Source organism: Abramis brama (genome assembly GCF_963993115.1).
Source record: "Abramis brama genome assembly, chromosome: 21".
Taxonomy (NCBI): Eukaryota; Metazoa; Chordata; class Actinopteri; order Cypriniformes; family Leuciscidae; genus Abramis; species Abramis brama.
This window is the reverse complement of record NC_139983.1, coordinates 30,589,268-30,611,559: the sequence shown is the minus strand read 5'-3', so window position 1 is coordinate 30,611,559 and position 22,292 is coordinate 30,589,268. Positions and strand designations below refer to the sequence as shown.

At 35.9% G+C, this 22,292-nt stretch overlaps 1 long non-coding RNA gene across 1 annotated transcript; it reads right to left on the bottom strand.

Annotated features, from left to right (window-relative positions):
- Positions 1-672: 672 nt before the first annotated feature.
- LOC311072104 lies at positions 673-2,273 on the bottom strand. The gene is made up of 3 exons (XR_014603974.1): positions 2,215-2,273; positions 1,376-2,113; positions 673-1,254 (listed from the first exon to the last, which is right to left on the bottom strand). It is a non-coding gene; the product is annotated as an uncharacterized lncRNA (long non-coding RNA).
- Positions 2,274-22,292: the final 20,019 nt, after the last annotated feature.

The following is a 22,292-nucleotide window of genomic DNA, read 5'->3' as shown; positions in this document are numbered from 1 at the left end:
TTATCTGTGAGGCACACTAGAGAAACACAAACACTTGGAAGAATACTAGTCATCTTTGCTTTATGCTTTTGGGGACAATGCTGTGCAATAAATGCAGGAAGACGTTTCTTATAGGAAATGATGTCATCTCAGTGGGCACTGACAACAAGCTAGTGAGGTATATAGTAGACATTCCAAAGGGAAAGTAGGACAATTAACATATTGTTTAACATTAACAGTTTCTTTTTTTATTATGCACGCCTTAATAATTCTTACAATTTACAGTTCTCGTAAAATATGCACATTTTTCGATGATGTTCTGATTTAGTATTAACAGAGAAATGGCTCCCTCTATCTTTCAGGGATGCTGAGTTTAAAGCTTGTGTCAGGGTTGCCCTAAAAACTAGCCCAATGGCCTATCGAAAATAGCCCAAAAGTAACCCACTTTTTTAATATAAAAAACTCAAAATATGTCATTCCTATACCTAAAATACATATTTTACTGTCACTGCAATGCAAATTGAAAACCACTATATCATAGTGATTATAAACACAGCCCAAATGCTCCCTTCCAGTGGCCTTCCTTCACAAAACTTCACATCTAGCACAGTTTTATCAATATAAAATATCGCAATACAAGCATTTCAGTCAAATGTAATGCAATATGTCAAACCTTTAACCCCTTGGGGGAAAATCAACTGTTTTCAAGTAGCTTCTGGAATGCTGCGAACTTGGCAACCCTGGCTTGTGTATCAACTTAATTGTCTGAATGAGGTCAACATGTGGTGGGCCTTGTTCTCACACTTGGATTTACTCAAACATTCTTAGAAATAAGACATCTCATCTCAACTCAACTCAATGTTGGCAGCAAATCAAACCCGGAGCCTTGCAGGTGATGCAGAGCTGTGGTGAGTCCTGTTACAGTAACAGGCAACAGCTTTTTGTATTAAGATTTGACTGTGTATATCACTGTGTAATACGCTGCACAGAAATACACTGCACTGTCATTCAGCGTGAGCTTCTTGATGGTCAGAGTGCCATTTTTCTTGGCATCTCCATCCAGATTGATCTTGTTTCCAAATCCAGGCTCTATATTCTCTTTGTCAAAATTAAGGTATCCCATCAGCGTGAGGCCAGACGTGTCTCGACTCTGTTTGTACCACAGCATTCGGTTGTAGTCTTGTATATTGTGAGAACATGTGAAAACAGCCGATACATCCTCGTTCTTTATGAGGTCATCGGGACTCTGGAGAACCGTTTTTGCATGAGTTCCCGCTGTGCATGGAGAGAGACAATACAGTTTGCAGTGAGAAGTAATGTTTGAAATAAAATTATATAAATTACATTTACATGAACGTTTATCACTATTTGCACAACATCATATTTTTACTGTTACCTGTTAGCCACAATAGACATACAGATATGCAAAGTAAAAAGTTCATCATGTCGGCTCTTTCTACTGAATTCTTCTGCTATGAAGTAAAGGCACACGAGGGAGGAAGTGATGTCAGCTATAGGCCGCACACACAGATGTCTTCCTGTCATAGATCAGTCCACTTTATCCTGTCTAAAATTCTTCTAACATTGTTGCACTTCATCATAGTTCAATCCATCATCAAAACTTGACAGCAATAAATGCTGTCACAAACTAAAACCCTTTAGAATTTTTTTTTAAACAACATATTTGCTTTAAGACTAAACCTATTGTGCTGAGAAGTGGCACTGAATCAGAATCCAAAGATGTGGGGAGGAACATAGATATGCATTTCCCAGAAACAAGCCGTTTAAAAGGCAGGGTTTTTGTATGAGTCAGAGGTGATTGTGAACACTGTGTAATACGCTGCACAGAAATACACTGCACTGTCATTCAGACTGAGGTCCTTGATAGTCAAAGTGCCATTTGTCTCTCCATTTCCCTCCATTATGATCTTGTTTGTGAATTCAGGCTCTTTAGTCTTATCTTCAAAATAAAGGTATCCCATTAACTTGAGGCCTGACGTGTCCTGGCTTTGTTTGTACCATAATATTCGTTCATAGTTTGGTATATTGTGAGCACATATGATCACAGCAGATTCATTTTGATTCTTGATGAGGTTAGCCGGCGTCTGATCGACAGTTTTACCAAGACATGCAGCTGTGGAGAAACAAACAACAGTTGTGTACAGTAATGTTTAGACTAAAACAATCTGTATGATATTGAAGTAAATTATCAAGTGCATATTTATTTATTTTTACCTGTAAGTATCATTAGAGATAGAGATATGCTATCAAACGTGTCCATCATGGTTTCTTTCACTAAGTGTTTCTGCTGTGAATCAAAGGCACATGCAGGAGGAAGTGATGTCAGATATTCCGGTTCCTAACCAGTGTAACCTGAGAGAAATAAAGGGATAAAATGGGGAAGATAAGATACAAACTACACAGAATGAGTTGTACACTGTTAGAGAAGGGGGACCGTAATGAAGCTCATGGTCAGTCATTAAAATCTCTTTTTTAAGCATCACCATGTGCAAACAGAGACATTTATTTTGCAATGTGAGTAGACTGAAAATTACCAAAAGAACCACACTGCCCCCTGTTGATCATTATGATCATCTCTTATTCACCTGTTTTTGTACAACTCTGCCCAGAGTTTGATTCACTGTGGATTCACTCACTGAACAGAAATATATGGCGCTGTCAGCCGGCTCCAAATTCTTCACAGTCAGAGATCCACTCTCAGCAACTGTTTTATTGGCCATAAATTTATTTTTCTCAGAATCATCATATTCTGGAGGGGTGTAAGAGGTTGTGAATGCTACGAGTCTCATAGTCTCTCCTGGACGCTGTCGGTACCAGTACATCAGTCTGTAGGTTGAATCCTTATTGTGTGTGCAGTTAATTTGGGCTGAACTCCCTTTTAATTCATGAAGAATTGTAGGCTCTTGAACAACATCATCCCCACCCATAGTGCCTGTGGAAAAAATATAATTGAATTGGTAAGAATATAAGGTTATTGTTTCAGTTGTTATGGAGATAATTTTAAAAAGCTTTTGGTACCTTGGCTCCAGTACAGTAACAGAATCAATGAAATAATGTTCCTAGTCATGTTGGGTTTTGGTGGGGTGAGAGTGAGAGTGAGTCCCCTGCAGCTTTTCAATAGATACGAACTCTAGCTGTTGATGTACAGGATATGACATCATAGGTCATAACATTACAGGGGGAAAAGTTGTATAAATGTGAAATATGAACATATGAACCGTTAAGTGTAAACACCAGCCCGCAGCTGATTTGCTGAGTGTATACTCTTAATTTATATTTCATTACCTCTCGCAGGAGTCTCTTATAGCTTTAGAAACTACAACAACAAGAAACTACAACACTAGCTAATGGTGCCATAGGTGGCTCGTTGTGTATTGGTGGTCCACAAATTTTGGATTTCGCTTGGCCATTAGTCTCTGTATGATGCCAATATGTTAAATTTAACTGCGAAAGAGACTGCTTCAACTTTCATAATTAGTGATGCACCGAAGCTGATAACCAATATATTGGCAGATAAATCTAAATCCAAATTTTGATATGATATTGAGAGACTGATTTAAAAAACAACAAAAGTCTCACCATTAAAGCCATGTCGCAAGCACAGAATTATAATGTTTTCATTAAAATTGTATGTAGCCTAAATGACTTGCGCTGCACATGTAGCACTTAATTATTCTTTCGAAGTGATTCCAATCATATTTCAAGTGATTCAGAATCATCATGGTGACCAGTGCGCATCTGAAGTGTCTCAGTTGAAGGAAATACTACATTATTTATGGGCTTTAATATATAGGCCAAATTTACTTACTAGGCCGATAACAATAACATTAAAAATGAACATATGCCATATCGTCCGATACCGGTATGGTGGCTGATATATCGTAGTTCAATGTATGCCACTTTCAAAGGTCCATAAAAAAATTAATATGGCAAAACATTTTTTAAACTTTTTTGATTTTGTTAGAAATGTATCTCTAGTATGAAGCTTTAATAATAATAACGAGAAACTGTACTGTGAAATGGGCTGATGGTGCAACAGACTGCTCAGAGTAGCTATTCTCCCATTTGCCAAGTTCAAGGGTTCATAAAAAAGATTGGTGCATTAAAAACTGCCAGAAATGTAGATTTTTTTTTAGAATATCCTGATTATAAAGCCCTAAAGTTTGCTTTAGTGCACCTTCTATTGAGTCAAAGAAACCATGTGTGAAATGGGCTCATGACGCAATCCGCCTGTTAAGATCCTGTCCCAAATGGCACACTTCATATGCACTTGCGGTTTTGTGGACTTACAATGACCGCCACGTACGCATGATCGTGAAGTCCACGAGACCGTAGGGCAGTGTTTCCAACCCTGTTCCTGGAGGCACACCAACTCTACACATTTCTGAACTCTTCCTTATCAAACACATCTGATTCAACTCATCAGCTCGTTAGTAGAGACTCCAAGACCAGAAAAATATAGGTCAGATAAGTGAGACATCCAAAAAATGTTTGAGGTGCTCGTGAGCGCCCCCTTGTGGTCGCCCCCTTAAATGTAGAGGAGAAATGCTGACTCTGCTCATTCTAAAGCAACCACTCACAGAATCAATGATAGTTATGATCATATTTATGTCTGGCTGGGTTGATCCGTGCTGCTAAAGCATCTGTCGTCATTATTGGTCCTGAAAGCCCTCATGTCCAGGTGTAGAGTGATAGTGACTGTTGGTACAACCACTGATAAGCTGAAGCTTTGGTATCACAGGTTTTTGTATGAGTCAGAGGTGATTGTGAACACTGTGTAATACGCTGCACAGAAATACACTGCACTGTCATTCAGTCTGAGGTTCTCGATAGTCAAAGTGCCATTATTTCTTCCATCTCCTTTCATTTTGACCTTGTTTTCAAATTCAGACTCTGGGTTGTCTTTTTCATATAAAATATGTCCAATGTATTTAAAGTCCAGTGTGCTCTGGCTCTGTTTGTACCAAAGAATACGCTCATAGCTTGGTATATTGTGTTCACACATGATAACTGCGGATTCATTTGGGTTCTTGATGAAGTCACCAGGAGACTGGAGAACAGTTTCACAAAGACAGACAGCTGTAATGAGAAAATACATAAAGTAAAGCCTGTGTTAGACTGTAGCAGCAGAAACATTAAAGTTAACTAAAAATATTCCATTAGATCGGATTACCTGTGAGGCATAGAGAAACATAAACACTGAGAAGAACGCTAGTCATGTTTGCTTCATGCGCTAGGAGAGAATTCTTCAAATTAAATGCAGGAGTGCACTTGAAGGAAGTGATGTCATTTCTGGCACATTGACAAGCATAGATGTATACATACATATCTATGCTGACAAGTACAGTAAGTGAGTGGCATAGTGGACATTCTAAAAAGAAATTTAAAGAGAGAAAACTGTAATTAAGATGAAGTTTAACATTGATGGCTTGTTCTGATTTAAGACAGGACTTCCTCAACTCCTCAGATGTTCATTAAATGTTCATTAAAAATGTCTGTGCTCTATACATGTGTTCAGCTTGTCTCAGGTGTCTATTAAGAGGAAAATAGACTCCTGCCAAATTCATTGAAATGTTTAAACTTTGCTGTTTAGCTAAATTAATGCTGGTCTTAGATTATTTATTTATTTTATTTTTTTATTTTATTTTTTATTAGATTTAGATTAGATTAGATTTATAAGTCTTAGATTTTCTAAGTAGAAAACTACAGTGACCAAGAATAAAAGCTGACAAGAAAATGTCACCATGCAGCAAAAAAGCTAAATGTAATTGTTTCTGCTGTTGCAGTCTTCATGTGATTCATGAGTCAGTCATAGAGTCTGGATGAACAAGCTGCACATTTGTGGAAACACATCGCCCTCTGTTGACCACTGTTACTGTAGTTATTTATGGCAGCTGTTTTTGTTTAAATCTTGCCCAAGTTTTCTGCACTCATATCATATGTGCGTCCACTCGATTGAAATATCACCCCTTTTTCCCCCTCATGGTGCCGGACCGGATGCTTGAGCTAAATTCTCAATTTAGGAACTGACTGCATGATACTGGATGTTACAGTGGAATTTAAATCAGAATTGCAATGGAAGGAAAATTAACATAATAGCGGAAGTTGTTCATTCAGGAATATAGTAGTTCAGGATATTAGTAATTTATTAGTTGGAAACGAAACAATCTACATAATATTAATAATTGTGTCTATTTATTAATCTATTATATATATAATACTTTAGATTAGGGAACACACATTAACTCTTAAGTAGGAGTTTTCCCTCAATAAACTCCTAATAACTGCTTATTGATGGTAAGGTAGTTGTTGTAGTTTAAGTAAGGTAGTTTAGGTATTTGCTAGGATTAATGGAAGTAGAATATGGTCATGCAGAATTAATATGAGCTTTATAAATACTAATAAACAGTCAATATGCTCGTAATATGCATGCTATTAAGCAACTAGTTAATAGTGAATTGTGTTCCCGAATCTAAAATGTTACAGATTCAATTTATATTATTCGATTATTATATGATTCTTCTAACATTGTTACACTTCATTATTTTGTTCATCATCAAAAAAATAAGAAAACATAGCTTTTACAAACTAAAGACCTTTAGGGGTTTTTTTATTGTAAAATATTTGCTACCGTTTGCCAGACCTACTGTATGTGTTCATTACTGGCTCTGAATCAAACCCCACAGGTGTGGAGAGAAACGCCTGTCAATATATACACTTGCCACGGAAACAAGCTGTTTATGAGATAAGGTTTTTGTATGAGTTAGAGGTGATTGTGAACACTGTGTGTAATACGCTGCACAGAAATACACTGCACTATCATTCAGTCTGAGGTTCTTGATAGTCAAAGTGCCATTTTTCTTGGCATCTCCATCCAGTTCGATCTTCTTTTCAAATTCAGGCTCTTTATTCTTACTATAATAAAGGTATCCCATTAACTTGAGGCCTGACGTGTCCTGACTTTGTTTGTACCATAATATTTGGTCATAGCTCGGTATATTGTGAGCACATATGATCACAGCAGATTCATTTTGTTTCTTGATGAGGTTAGCTGGCGTCTGATCGACAGTTTTACCAAGACATGCAGCTGTGGAGAAAAAAAAAACAGTAAATAACCATGTAAATCAGTGAAAAAACAGTGTACAGTGATGTTTAGGGTAAAATATCTGTACAATGACTTTGTACAGTGCACTTTTGTTAGTTGTGATTACCTGTAAACATCATTATAGATACAGAAACGCTGAGGAACGTGTTCATCATGGCTTCTTTCACCAAGTGCTTCTGCCTGAGGAAGTGATGTCAGCTGTACTTCAACCGTTCTCAGCTGATGGGTCATGACACAAAAATCTGATAATGTGGCAGACATCTGGAATATTCATTATTAATTGTTAAGTCTTATCTCAGCTGTTGTCATGCATTATATTGGTTGTCTCAGACTGCCCCCTGTTGACTAACGCTGTCATTAATCTTTCATAGACAGACTGTTTGTGTACAGGTCTCTGCAGAGGCGGACAGAGTACACAGCTTCATTACTTGAGTAAAAGTACAGATACCCCTTGCTAAATTTTTCTCAAGTACAAGTAAAAGTACTACAGTCAGATGTCTACTTAAGTAGAAGTACTAAAGTACTTGTTTTTAAAAGTACTTGAGTATCAAGAGTACAAGAGTATATTTTTTAAATATTGCATTACTACTGCCACAGTGCTTACATTGGTAAACACAGCAAACACTTGAAGCGAAAACTATCATTAACTTGTTCAGAGAATTGAAATAGTCTGGCGAGGTGGGGCCACGGGTTGGCACATTCCCAGGATGGACCTGCTGCGTCTTCATCCATTGTTTCGTCCATGGTTTCGTCTCTTATCTAAATCTGAGCATGGAGTTGACTTTGGCGGAAAGCTGAAGGTGATTGCTGATAGGCTGTCCCAATCAGTGGCGCCTGCACAATCCAATCACGTTTGAGAGGGAACCAACAAATTGAGGGTTTCCAGATTTTTCTTTTTTCCTTTTTTTTAATTTTTTTTAGAAGAAGTAACGGGTACTCACGGTTATGGATAGAAATGTAGCGGAGTAAAGAGTACAATATTTGCCACTCAAATGTACTTGAGTAAAGTCATGAGTACTCCCCAAAAATGATACTCGAGTAAAGTACAGATCCCTCAAAATTGTACTTAAGTACAGTACTCAAGTAAATGTACTCCGTTACTGTCCGGCTCTGGGTCTCTGCAGCCTTTCACACACTGTGTTCACTCACTGAACAGAAATATATGGCACTGTCTTCTGGCTCGAGATCTTTCACTGTGAGAGATCCACTTTCAGCATTACTTTTATGAGCTTCAAATTTATTCTCAACAACATCTCCAAATTCTGGCTGTCCTTGATCACTACGAGTCTCATAGTCTTTCCGGGACGCTGGCGGTACCAGTACATCTGGTAGTAAGCTGCTCCTTTAGTGTGTGTGCAGTTCAGAACTGCAGAACTCTCTTTTACTCTCCAAAGAAAAGGTTCTTGTTGAACATCACTATCACCTGCAGTGCTTGCGAATATTAAAAGAAAAGTGCATAAACGATTATAGTTCAGAATAGTTCAGAGATAATATTAGCATATTTTAGACACCTTGGCAGTGCAGTAACAGAATTAGTGAAATAAAGATTGTAATCATGTTCAGTTCTGATGCAGCAACAGTAGACTGAGTCCTGAGCTTTGATGAGTCAAACCTTTCTGTTATACAGGATGTGACATCACAGGTTATAACAGTCATGAGTAAAGAAAAATTTATGAGAAATATGATCATCTTTACTCAGAAAGAGACCAAAGTTTGATGGTTAATAATAGTACGGTGGAAAAAATAAAATTACCCTTCGAAGACATATGAAATAATATATAGTATATAATATATTACGGAAAAAGTTTGAGTGTGTGTTTTTCGTTGAGTATTACATTTGATACCTCAGGTTTTATGGCTCATAGAGTATGATATAGGGGAATATGGAGCTCATACTCAAAGAGTAAAAACACTTCAATTTCATACAGAGGCCCAAACTGAGCAAAAAATGCAATTTGGTGAAGTTTCTGATTTATACAGACATAAAATAAGGTACAATTTTGATAGCTTGTAAATCATCTTTATAACAGTATAGCTGACTACTTGCATAACATGCATTGAAATATCAGCTGTCACTCTATATCTCACAATAATAAGTCTTAGTATAATTATATTTAAATGCTTAGTTGTATGATCAGAACTCTGTAGTTTTTATTGTGGGGGCAAAACATGTAATGCTGTGCAATACAATGATGATTGAGAGATCAAATAAACATTTCTCAAAAGCCTGATGGATCATATTTTATACTCATATTTTAACGTGATTTTTCACCCCAAAAAATGATGTATGGATAATCAGTAAGTTGCTTCAGTCTAGTAATTTCATCTTGAAATATTAGCAACATGAAGGTTACTACGTTTCAGTATGGTTTCAGTTTAGTATAATTCTAAAAGTCTTTTTACATTTTTTACTTGCTAAAAAAATCAGATGACAGAAGGCATGTAGTAGCTTCTGTACAATAGGCTTTTATTTTTATCGTATGTTGATAGAGGCTTTAGAAATGTGTGTGTCAAACATAATACAGCATGCTTTATTTTATATAATCTGAATATCGTTTACATCCCTGTTGACCATTTTATATGTTTGCAAGTATTAATATTCAGACCACATGACTGTACCAGCTTGTGTGCATCTCATGTCAGTGGATATTATCAGCCGATCTCTTGAGCAGGTGCAGAAACCCTGCAGTGGATCATAATTCTGCTGCTTTCAGAGCTTTTTGTATTGTGTCATGACTGCACATCACACCGTGTAAACTAGCAGCGCAGAAATACATCGCACTGTCATTGAGAGCAAGATTATTGATTTGTAAGGATCCATTCTTGGTTCCGTCACCATTCAAACTGATTTTTCCCTCAAAATTATCCTCTGGATAATAATCTGTATTCCATATATATCCCAGTAATGTAAATTCATGTCCACGTGTTTGTTTGTACCAGAAGATCATGGAGTAAGTTGCGATGTTGTGTGTGCAGACAAGTTCTGCAGAATCTCTCTCGGTTTTAATTAGATTCGAGGGGCTTTGTTGAACACTGCCATTGACAACAGAACCTGTGAAAAGAAGCAAAAATAGTAAATGGTGTAAGAGCACACTGCACTATTACTAAACACTCCCTTTAAACTCATATTTTGAATGATAAAATATTTACCTGTAAGCCAAAGTAGCGAGACAAGGAGAACTCTGATCATGTTGATATAGACTGGAGAAATATTCAAAGTGAAAAAAATATCAAGTTTGGTTTGATGTAATTCCTCACCCCCTTTTAGCGTTGTAACATGATCATGCCTGTATTCTAGTATAGACCCTCAGCGCCTCCTATCCACAGCTTTTGTGATTACAACAATTTCCTGCCATGCATTTAAAGAAGTGTACAAATGAAAATGTTAAAATGTTCGTTTGCATGTTTCTGAATCAATACTTGAATCAGATTTTTACAAGAACAAAGAAAAAATTACCATGATGAACTGAGAAATTAGAATGAAAAAAAGGTTTCAAATGTATTTATACTTTGTGTTGTTGTTGTGTGTCGTGCTCCATATTCTCTCCTTGGCATTATGAGGAAGTGCATGCTGATGTAGGCTGACTTTAATAGACTTGCACCCTTTTCATAGAAGAGTAAAATCTTTGTCATAGTTGGTTAAATTATGAAATATAACACTGTGTTATACATGGAGCTATGTGCTGGTTTTGCCATTGGTGTCTGTAGGACAGACCATAATATGAGAAAAATATTTGATTTAATGTATATACTAACTAGACCACAAATAAAGTTTAAAAAAAACTCAGTCAATCATTTTAATAATTTATTTAATTATTTTACCCCATTATTATTAAAGATTGAAAAGGAGACTTGTTAAATGATCAGCCTGATAGTTGAATCTCATAAAGAAATGTCTATGATATATAATACATAATAGAGGAGAGCGGGTGAGTTGAGCCAGTGTTTACTTTATTTACATATATTTTAGAATGGGTTGCATCACTGGGAATAAACACTTTGGATCTAAAATAAACTGTTTTCAAAATATGGACTCATGGATGTAAATTGTGCCAATTATTATATTAAAGTAAACCTTAAAATTTGTAGTCGTAGCAGGTCTGGTCTGCCAATCATGTTACATGTCCATCATTGAAGCAAGAATATCAGAAAACTCCATCACATTGTGTCTATTAAAGGCAGTGGCTGTTCTTCACCCTAATACTCATTAACCTATCACATCCTACAACAGATATGGTCTTTTTTCTTATTATTTATCCATTTATCCATAAGTGAACCTCAAGGAACATATTACAGAGGTTTCTACAGAGTTCAAATGGTAATGCATAACAGGAAGAAACCATTTAATGTCTAGACAAAACAAATTCTTTTATAGGAATTATGGGGAATACGTTACTTCTGTGTTCATAGCTGGTACTAAATCAAACCCCACAGGTCCAGGTGCAGATTGTCAGTGAATTTGCAGCCACTGATAAGCTGAAGCTTTGGTATCACAGGTTTTTGTATGAGTCAGAGGTGATTGTGAACACTGTGTAATACGCTGCACAGAAATACACTGCACTGTCATTCAGTCTGAGGTTCTTGATAGTCAAAGTGCCATTATTTCTTCCATCTCCTTTCATTTTGACCTTGTTTTCAAATTCAGACTCTGGGTTGTCTTTTTCATATAAAATATGTCCAATGTATTTAAAGTCCAGTGTGCTCTGGCTCTGTTTGTACCAAAGAATACGCTCATAGCTTGGTATATTGTGTGCACACATGATAACTGCGGATTCATTTGGGTTCTTGATGAAGTCACCAGGAGACTGGAGAACAGTTTCACAAAGACAGACAGCTGTAATGAGAAAATACATAAAGTAAAGCCTGTGTTAGACTGTAGCAGCAGAAACATTAAAGTTAACTAAAAATATTCCATTAGATCGGATTACCTGTGAGGCATAGAGAAACATAAACACTGAGAAGAACGCTAGTCATGTTTGCTTCATGCGCTAGGAGAGAATTCTTCAAATTAAATGCAGGAGTGCACTTGAAGGAAGTGATGTCATTTCTGGCACATTGACAAGCATAGATGTATACATACATATCTATGCTGACAAGTACAGTAAGTGAGTGGCATAGTGGACATTCTAAAAAGAAATTTAAAGAGAGAAAACTGTAATTAAGATGAATAAGTTTAACATTGATGGCTTGTTCTGATTTAAGACAGGACTTCCTCAACTCCTCAGATGTTCATTAAATGTTCATTAAAAATGTCTGTGCTCTATACATGTGTTCAGCTTGTCTCAGGTGTCTATTAAGAGGAAAATAGACTCCTGCAAAATTCATTGAAATGTTTAAACTTTGCTGTTTAGCTAAATTAATGCTGGTCTTAGATTATTTATTTATTTTATTTTTTTATTTTATTTTTTATTAGATTTAGATTAGATTAGATTTATAAGTCTTAGATTTTCTAAGTAGAAAACTACAGTGACCAAGAATAAAAGCTGACAAGAAAATGTCACCATGCAGCAAAAAAGCTAAATGTAATTGTTTCTGCTGTTGCAGTCTTCATGTGATTCATGAGTCAGTCATAGAGTCTGGATGAACAAGCTGCACATTTGTGGAAACACATCGCCCTCTGTTGACCACTGTTACTGTAGTTATTTATGGCAGCTGTTTTTGTTTAAATCTTGCCCAAGTTTTCTGCACTCATATCATATGTGCGTCCACTCGATTGAAATATCACCCCTTTTTCCCCCTCATGGTGCCGGACCGGATGCTTGAGCTAAATTCTCAATTTAGGAACTGACTGCATGATACTGGATGTTACAGTGGAATTTAAATCAGAATTGCAATGGAAGGAAAATTAACATAATAGCGGAAGTTGTTCATTCAGGAATATAGTAGTTCAGGATATTAGTAATTTATTAGTTGGAAATGAGACAATCTACATAATATTAATAATTGTGTCTATTTATTAATCTGTTATATATATAATATATAATACTTTAGATTAGGGAACACACATTAACTCTTAAGTAGGAGTTTTCCCTCAATAAACTCCTAATAACTGCTTATTGATGGTAAGGTAGTTGTTGTAGTTTAAGTAAGGTAGTTTAGGTATTTGCTAGGATTAATGGAAGTAGAATATGGTCATGCAGAATTAATATGTGCTTTATAAATACTAATAAAGTCAATATGCTCGTAATATGCATGCTATTAAGCAACTAGTTAATAGTGAATTGTGTTCCCGAATCTAAAATGTTACAGATTCAATTTATATTATTCGATTATTATATGATTCTTCTAACATTGTTACACTTCATTATTTAGTTCATCATCAAAAAATAAGAAAACATAGCTTTTACAAACTAAAGACCTTTAGGTTTTTTTTTTTTATTGTAAAATATTTGCTACCGTTTGCCAGACCTACTGTATGTGTTCATTACTGGCTCTGAATCAAACCCCACAGGTGTGGAGAGAAACGCCTGTCAATATATACACTTGCCACAGAAACAAGCTGTTTATGAGATAAGTTTTTGTATAAGTTAGAGGTGATTGTGAACACTGTGTGTAATACGCTGCACAGAAATACACTGCACTATCATTCAGTCTGAGGTCCTTGATAGTCAAAGTGCCATTTTTCTTGGCATCTCCATCCAGTTCGATCTTGTCTTCAAATTCAGGCTCTTTATTCTTACTATAATAAAGGTATCCCATCAACTTGAGGCCTGACGTGTCCTGACTTTGTTTGTACCAATATATTTGGTCATAGTTCGGTATATTGTGAGCACATATGATCACAGCAGATTCATTTTGTTTCTTGATGAGGTTAGCTGGCGTCTGATCGACAGTTTTACCAAGACATGCAGCTGTGGAGAAAAAAAACCCCAGTAAATAACCGTGTAAATCAATGAAAAACAGTTTACAGTGATGTTTAGGGTAAAAGATCTGTACAATGACTTTGTACAGTGCACTTTTGTTAGTTGTGATTACCTGTAAACATCATTATAGATACAGAAACGCTGAGGAACGTGTTCATCGTGGCTTCTTTCACCAAGTGCTTCTGCCTGAGGAAGTGATGTCAGCTGTACTTCAACCGTTCTCAGCTGATGGGTCATGACACAAAAATCTGATAATGTGGCAGACATCTGGAATATTCATTATTAATTGTTAAGTCTTATCTCAGCTGTTGTCATGCATTATATTGGTTGTCTCAGACTGCCCCCTGTTGACTAACGCTGTCATTAATCTTTCATAGACAGACTGTTTGTGTACAGGTCTCTGCAGCCTTTCACACACTGTGTTGACTCACTGAACAGAAATATATGGCACTGTCTTCTGGCTCGAGATCTTTCACTGTGAGAGATCCACTTTCAGCATTACTTTTATGAGCTTCAAATTTATTCTCAACAACCTCTCCAAATTCTGGCTTTGAATTAGCGACAGTGAATACTATAAGTCTCATAGTCTCTCCGGGACGCTGGCGGTACCAGTACATCTGGTAGTAAGCTGCTCCTTTAGTGTGTGTGCAGTTCAGAACTGCAGAACTCTCTTTTACTCTCCAAAGAAAAGGTTCTTGTTGAACATCACTATCACCTGCAGTGCCTGTGAATATTAAAAGAAAGGTGCATAGTAAACAATTATAGTTCAGTATAGTTCAGAGATAATATTAGCATATTTTAGACACCTTGGCAGTGCAGTAACAGAATTAGTGAAATAAAGATTGTAATCATGTTCAGTTCTGATGCAGCAACAGTAGACTGAGTCCTGAGCTTTGATGAGTCAAACCTTTCTGTTATACAGGATGTGACATCACAGGTTATAACAGTCATGAGTAAAGAAAAATGAATGAGAAATATGATCATCTTTACTCAGAAAGAGACCAAAGTTTGATGGTTAATAATAGTACGGTGGAAAAATAAAATTATCCTTCGAATAAATAATATATAGTATATAATATATTAGGGAAAAAGTTTGAGAGTGTGTTTTTTGTTGAGTATTACATTTGATACCTCAGGTTTTATGGCTCATAGAGTATGATATAGGGGAATATGGAGCTCATACTCAAAGAGTAAAAACACTTCAATTTCATACAGAGGCCCAAACTGAGCAAAAAATGCAATTTGGTGAAGTTTCTGATTTATACAGACATAAAATAAGGTACAATTCTGATAGCTTGTAAATCATCTTTATAACAGTATAGCTGACTACTTGCATAACATGCATTGAAATATTAGCTGTCACTCTATATCTCACAATAATATGTCTTAGTAAAATTATATTTAAATGCTTAGTTGTATGATCAAAACTTTTTTTTGTGGGGGCAAAACATGTAATGCTGTGCAATACAATGATGATTGAGAGATCAAATAAACATTTCTCAAAAGCCTGATGGATCATATTTGATACTCATATTTTAACGTGATTTTTCACCCAAAGAATTATGTATGGATAATCAGTAAGTTGCTTCAGTCTAGTAATTTCATCTTGAAATATTAGCAACATGAAGGTTACTACGTTTCAGTATGGTTTCAGTTTAGTATAATTCTAAAAGTCTTTTTACATTTTTAACTTGCTAAAAAAATCAGATGACAGAAGGCATATGTAGTAGCTTCTGTACAATAGGCTTTTATTTTTATCGTATGTTGATAGAGGCTTTAGAAATGTGTGTGTCAAACATAATACAGCATGCTTTATTTTATATGATCTGAATATCGTTTACATCCCTGTTGACCATTTTATATGTTTGCAAGTATTAATATTCAGACCACATGACTGTACCAGCTTGTGTGCATCTCATGTCAGTGGATATTATCAGCCGATCTCTTGAGCAGGTGCAGAAACCCTGCAGTGGATCATAATTCTGCTGCTTTCAGAGCTTTTTGTATTGTGTCATGACTGCACATCACACCGTGTAAACTAGCAGCGCAGAAATACATCGCACTGTCATTGAGAGCAAGATTATTGATCTTTAAGGATCCATTCTTGGTTCCGTCACCATTCAAACTGATTTTTCCCTCAAAATTATCCTCTTTAAAAGAATCTGTATTCCAGATATATCCCAGTAATGTAAATTCATGTCCAAGTGTTTGTTTGTACCAGAAGATCATGGAGTAAGTTGCGATGTTGTGTGTGCAGACAAGTTCTGCAGAATCTCTCTCGGTTTTAATTAGATTCGAGGGACTTTGTTGAACACTGCCATTGACAACAGAACCTGTGAAAAGAAATAGTAAATGGTGTAAGAGCACACAGCACTATTACTAAACAACTCCCTTTAAACTCATTTTTTATATGATAAAATATTTACCTGTAAGCCAAAGTAGCGAGACAAAGAGGACTCTGATCATGTTGATATAGACTGGAGAAATATTCTAAGTGAAATAAGCATTGCAACACCACAACCCTATGAGCATTGCAACATCACAGTCCCTTAGTATTTTACAAATTCTAGAATGGACCGTCAGCGCCTCCTTCCCACAGGTTTTGTAACTGCTGCAATTTCCTGCCATGCAAGTTTAGACTTAAAATGTTATAATGCTTGTCTCCATGTTTGTTAATCAATGCTTGAATCGGTGAAACATATAACATGAACTGAGATATTCTAGTGAATAAATGATTCAAATATACTAGATATTATCTATGTTTACGTAGACAGAGCTTGACCTTAATAAATAATTCAGAGGGTGATTTAATCATAATTGTGTGCCATATTTCCTTCATTTTTGTGGTAAATTGGTTTTGATAGGTGAATATGCGCAAGGTGTTCTTTAGTTTTTAACAATATACGCTATTATTATTTTTTTGTGATAATGTAGTTTTCCATTAGTAATGCCATTAGAACCTGACATTTATATTATTTTAGCATGTTATGTGTGCAATTCTAATCTCTTCTATTAAAATCTTTGATCAGTGTTCAGTGAAAATGAAGCTTCACTTTAAACATTTCTACAAGTGCCACTTGTTTCAGTTTCAGGCTAAAGGTAAATATGGAACTTCTTTAAAAAAAACTCTTTTTATTAGTTATTAGTTATTTTATTAGTATTAGTTATTGTGAAAGTTTGGGGGACATTTTATATTTTGGGTCCAATGAGCTTCCTCACACAGTAGGGTTTTTGTATGAGTCAGAGGTGATTGTGAACACTGTGTAATACGCTGCACAGAAATACACTGCACTGTCATTCAGTCTGAGGTTCTTGATAGTCAAAGTGCCATTATTTCTTCCATCTCCACTTAGTTCGATCTTGTCTTTAAATTCCAGCTCTGGGTTGTTATATTCAAGATTAAGTAACCCCATTAAGTTAAAGCCCATGATGTCTTTTTTGTACCAAAGAATACGCTCATAGTTTGGTATATTGTGTGCACATTCGATAACTGCAGAATCATCTGGGCTCTTGATGAAGTCACCAGGAGACTGGAGAACAGTTTCACCGAGACAGACGGCTGTAATGAGAGAAAATACACATTAAACATACTGTGTAAGCAGTGTAGCACAAATTCACACATTAAAAAGAAATACAGCTAACTAAAATGTCAAATAAAATGACCTGTGAGGCATACAAGACAAACGCAAACACTTAATAGAGTCATGTTTGTATGTGCTCTGATGCAATGCTATGCATTAAATGCTGGAAGGCACTTCTAACAGGAAATGATGTCATCTCTGAAAGGCACTGACAAGCTGTTCAGTTAAGAGGAAACCTTTGAGATTCGGAAGAATTTTATGCACATAAATACACAGAACATTTTTAAAAGCAGTGTAAAATTTGTACAGTACAAATGTTGTTCTAAATTAAGCAATAATAGAGAAATGTCTCCCTCTAGCATCGTGGGATACTGAGCACTATTCTTAGAAATTGCTTTACATTTAAGGAATAAAGTGCATTCATCTTATCATTATCTCAGAAATAAACCCTGATAGGGTGAACTTAACAAATAGGTTGAGTTTACTTTTCTGATTGAACATTGTCCTGCTATTCACACAGCAACTCAGTTCTGGCTGTAATTGTTATGCTGATAATATAATTGGTTATGAACTAATTCAAATTGCATTTAAAAAGGCAAAAGATAAACAATATTGCAAGAGGACTGAATGGCATTCAGTGGTTCTTCAATGGCCATTTCTCAAACTCTTAATTCCCCAATCCTCAATACAGTATGCATGACAAATTGTAGAATAGTATCGGTTATCTGTTGAGAGTAAAATATGCACCGGCCGATCTTCTTCTTGAACTGTTAAAACCTCAGTGCTTGGCCAAATTATTTTTGATCATTAATTGAAGACTTTGAAATAGCTCTGACTAAATGGAAGACCTGACAAACCATCCGACCCCATGATGTAAAATTATTCACTGTTGAAAGCCTGTGACCAGTTCCAAGAAAAGGTTATAAATTATAAAAAATTATAAATAAAATAAATCTTAGTGATAAGCACTTGAAGCACTTGTTCTTTTGAGTCAGTTCAGTTGTACTACAGCAAATCTATATGAACAAGCTGCAGATTTGCAGAATCACATCGCCCCCTGTTGATCACTGTAATTATTATCATCAGCTGTTTCTGCTGAACTCTTGTTAAAGTTCACTTCAGTGTGTTCTGTCTGACCGAGCAGAGATACACGGCACTATCATCTGACTCCACATTGTTCACAGTCAGAGATCTTCTCTCGGGAACAGGTTTGTTGGCTCGCAGAGCTTGTGAACACAAGAAGAGTCATAGTTTGTTCTTGCCGTTGTCGATACCAGTACATCTGGTTGAAGGTAATATCCTTTTTGTGTGTGCAGTTCATTTGAGCAGAACTCCCCTTTACTGCCATTAAAACACCTGGACTCTGTGAAACATCACTGGTACCTGCGACTGAAATAGAGAGAAAAATGTAAATATTTCTGAATATTTCAAGAAGTTATTATTCTGATATGATTGTGAGTACCTTGGCTCCAGTGTAGTGACAGAATGAACAGAATAATGCTCCTCATCATGTCACGTCGAGGCTGGATGAGTTAAGTCGACATCAAGCAGAAGTTGCGACAGGCTTTTCTTCCCTATTGTGACGTATATCCAAATGAAACGGCTTCTCAAACAAGAAGAAATGTGGGGAGGGACTTGATTTTGTCCATCGGGAGTCCTCACGCTGAATAACACATCATCAGAGAAGAGAAGAGATGTTGCAAGTTTGATAATGAGAGAACATGAATTTTTAAAAAAAAATGAGGATGTGCACAGATAAATAACTTATAATAAATACTGCGATATTCCATAAACAAATAAGGAGTGTCCCTTTTGATTTCATGGGGACTTCAAATTATAATCTTCTGTGAATGTATTTGTTAATACAGGATGTGACATCATGATCATGGTAGTGGTGATCTCAGGGTGGGGCAAAATTCAGAATTTAAGAATTAGCTTCAGATCCTGAATTGAGATGTGAATTGAATTAAGCAACACTTTAAGAAGACTAGACTAGAACCTGTTGTGTTTAGTCTGGCACTGAATCAGAATCCACAGGTGTGAAGAGGAACGTGAATAAATACGCTTGCCACAGAAACATGATGTTTAAAAGAGGAGGTTTTTGTATGAGTCAGAGGTGATTGTGAACACTGTGTAATACGCTGCACAGAAATACACTGCACTGTCATTCAGTCTGAGGTTCTTGATAGTCAAAGTGCCATTTTTTTGTGCATCTCCCTCCATTTCGATCTTGTTTTCAAATTCAGGCTCTTCAGTGACAGTTTTATAATAAAGGTATCCCATCAACTTGAGGCCTGACGTGTCCTGACTTTGTTTGTACCATAATATTCGGTCATAGCTCGGTATATTGTGAGCACATATGATCACAGCAGATTTATCTTGTTTCTTGATGAAGTTAGCCGGCGTCTGATCGACAGTTTTACCAAGACATGCAGCTGTGGAGAAAAAAAGTGTTTGTTTATAATAATGTTTAGGCTAAAATAATCTGTACATTGTGTAAGTAAAGATTTATCAAGTGCATATTTGTTTATTTTTACCTGTAAGTATCATTAGAGATACAGATACACTAAGGAACGTGTTCATCATTGTTTTTCACTAAGTGTTTCTGCTGTGAATCAAAGGCACATGCAGGAGGAAGTGATGTCAGATATACCGGTTCCTAACTGATGTAACCGGAAAGGAAAGAGTAATAAAATGGGGACAATAAGATTAATTTTACACAGAAGAGTTGTGCATAAATAGCAGAACTGATATGCAAATCACAATGATAATGTAGTTAATTTATTATATTCACTTTTTAAAAAACATCACTTTATGCAAACAGACAGATTCATTTTGCATTGCAAATAGGCTGAAATTTGTGACGTGTGTGTGTGCGTGCGTGCGTGCGTGCGTGTGTGTATGTGTGTGTGTGCGTGCGTGACTGGTGAACCCTAAATTTTTGGCCCCAATGAGTAAAACAGCTTATAAATCAAAACTATATTTTTTTCTGCATTTTTATTTATTTTTTTTGAAAATGTTAAAATGCAGAATGTTTTCTGTGATGGGTGGTTTAGTGTTTGGGTAGGGTAGAATATACAGTTTGTACAGTATAAAATCATTACGTCCCCATTAAACATCAATACATGTTTTTTGCTTGTCTTTGTATTTCTTAAAGATTTCTTTAGATTTCTTTGGCTGTTTTGGCTGAAATTTATACATTTTTATTTAAATTAATTAACCTTTTTGTTAAGGAAAACTATCTCAAAGATATACGTTTATGATGTTCATGAACAAAATTTCTATTCGATCTACAGTTGTAGATATTGCAACACTTTAACATTAAGAAACATTAGTTTACACGTGTGAATGTAATCTTAAATCAGTTGTTGGTAAATGTTGGCAGGAAATAAAACCACCTCCATCTGGAGGAGAAACACAACTTGGTTCCATTTAATCTCAGAAGAACTTTTAAATGAGTAAATTAACATTGAATTCTTTAAATTAAACAACAAAATATCCCAATAATGTTAATCTCTGGTCCATGTTCATGCTGTGTTGTGTCGACACTCAAGCTCGATAACTTGTATTCGACCCATAATACTCCTAATTGTTAAGTCTTATCTCAGCTGTTGTCATGCATTATATTGGTTGTCTCAGACTGCCACCTGTTGACTAACGCTGTCATTAATCTTTCATAGACAGACTGTTTGTGTACAGGTCTCTGCAGCCTTTCACACACTGTGTTCACTCACTGAACAGAAATATATGGCACTGTCTTCTGGCTCGAGATCTTTCACTGTGAGAGATCCACTTTCAGCATTACTTTTATGAGCTTCAAATTTATTCTCATCAACATCTCCAAATTCTGGCTTTGAATTAGCGACAGTGTATACTATAAGCCTCATAGTCTCTCCGGGACGCTGGCGGTACCAGTACATCTGGTAGAATGAAATCCCCTTATTGTGTGTGCAGTTCATATCAGCAGAGCTCGCCTTTGGTTTCCAAAGAATAGGCTCTTGAACAACTTCATCCCCACCCATAGTGCCTGTGGAAAAATTGTCATTAAATTGATAAGAATGTAAGGTTATTGTTTCAGTTGCAATGGAGACATTGTTAAAGAGTGTCACATACCTTGGCTCCAGTGCAGGAACAGAATCAGGGAAATAATGTTTCTAGTCATGTTGAGTTTTGGTGGAGCGCACAGTGAGTCCCGAACTTTCCAATCATTCAAACTCTACTGTTGTTGAACAGGATATGACATCATAGGTTGTATCAGTAATGAACAAAACTGCATGAACATGGAATATGTATATTATTATTACTCAAAAATCTGATGATTTATTCAATCTCTTAATAATACAAATATGTGGTACTCAGAATCTTTAATATAGGAAATTAAATGAAGCCTTTATGGCATTATTAAACTATGTGAATAAATCCCTCCTCTCTTTGAAAGCCGTAGACCAAAAGTCTCTATACTCTAATAAGCTGTCCCTTACAAGCGTACTTCAAGGTCAAGTACATTTTAAGTATACTTTATGTAGTAAATGTACTAGTATACTTTTAAGTGTACTGTTTCAGTACTTCTTTGGACTAAATTGGCCCACTTTTTAGTGTATAAAAGTATACTTTAAGTGTAACAGTAGTAAACTTTGAGCACTAGTTTTACTAAGTTTTTAGTTTTTAGAACTAAGTTTTTAGTTTGTACTGTAACTGTACTACAAGTGAATTTATAGGTATACTGATAATTTACTATTCAAA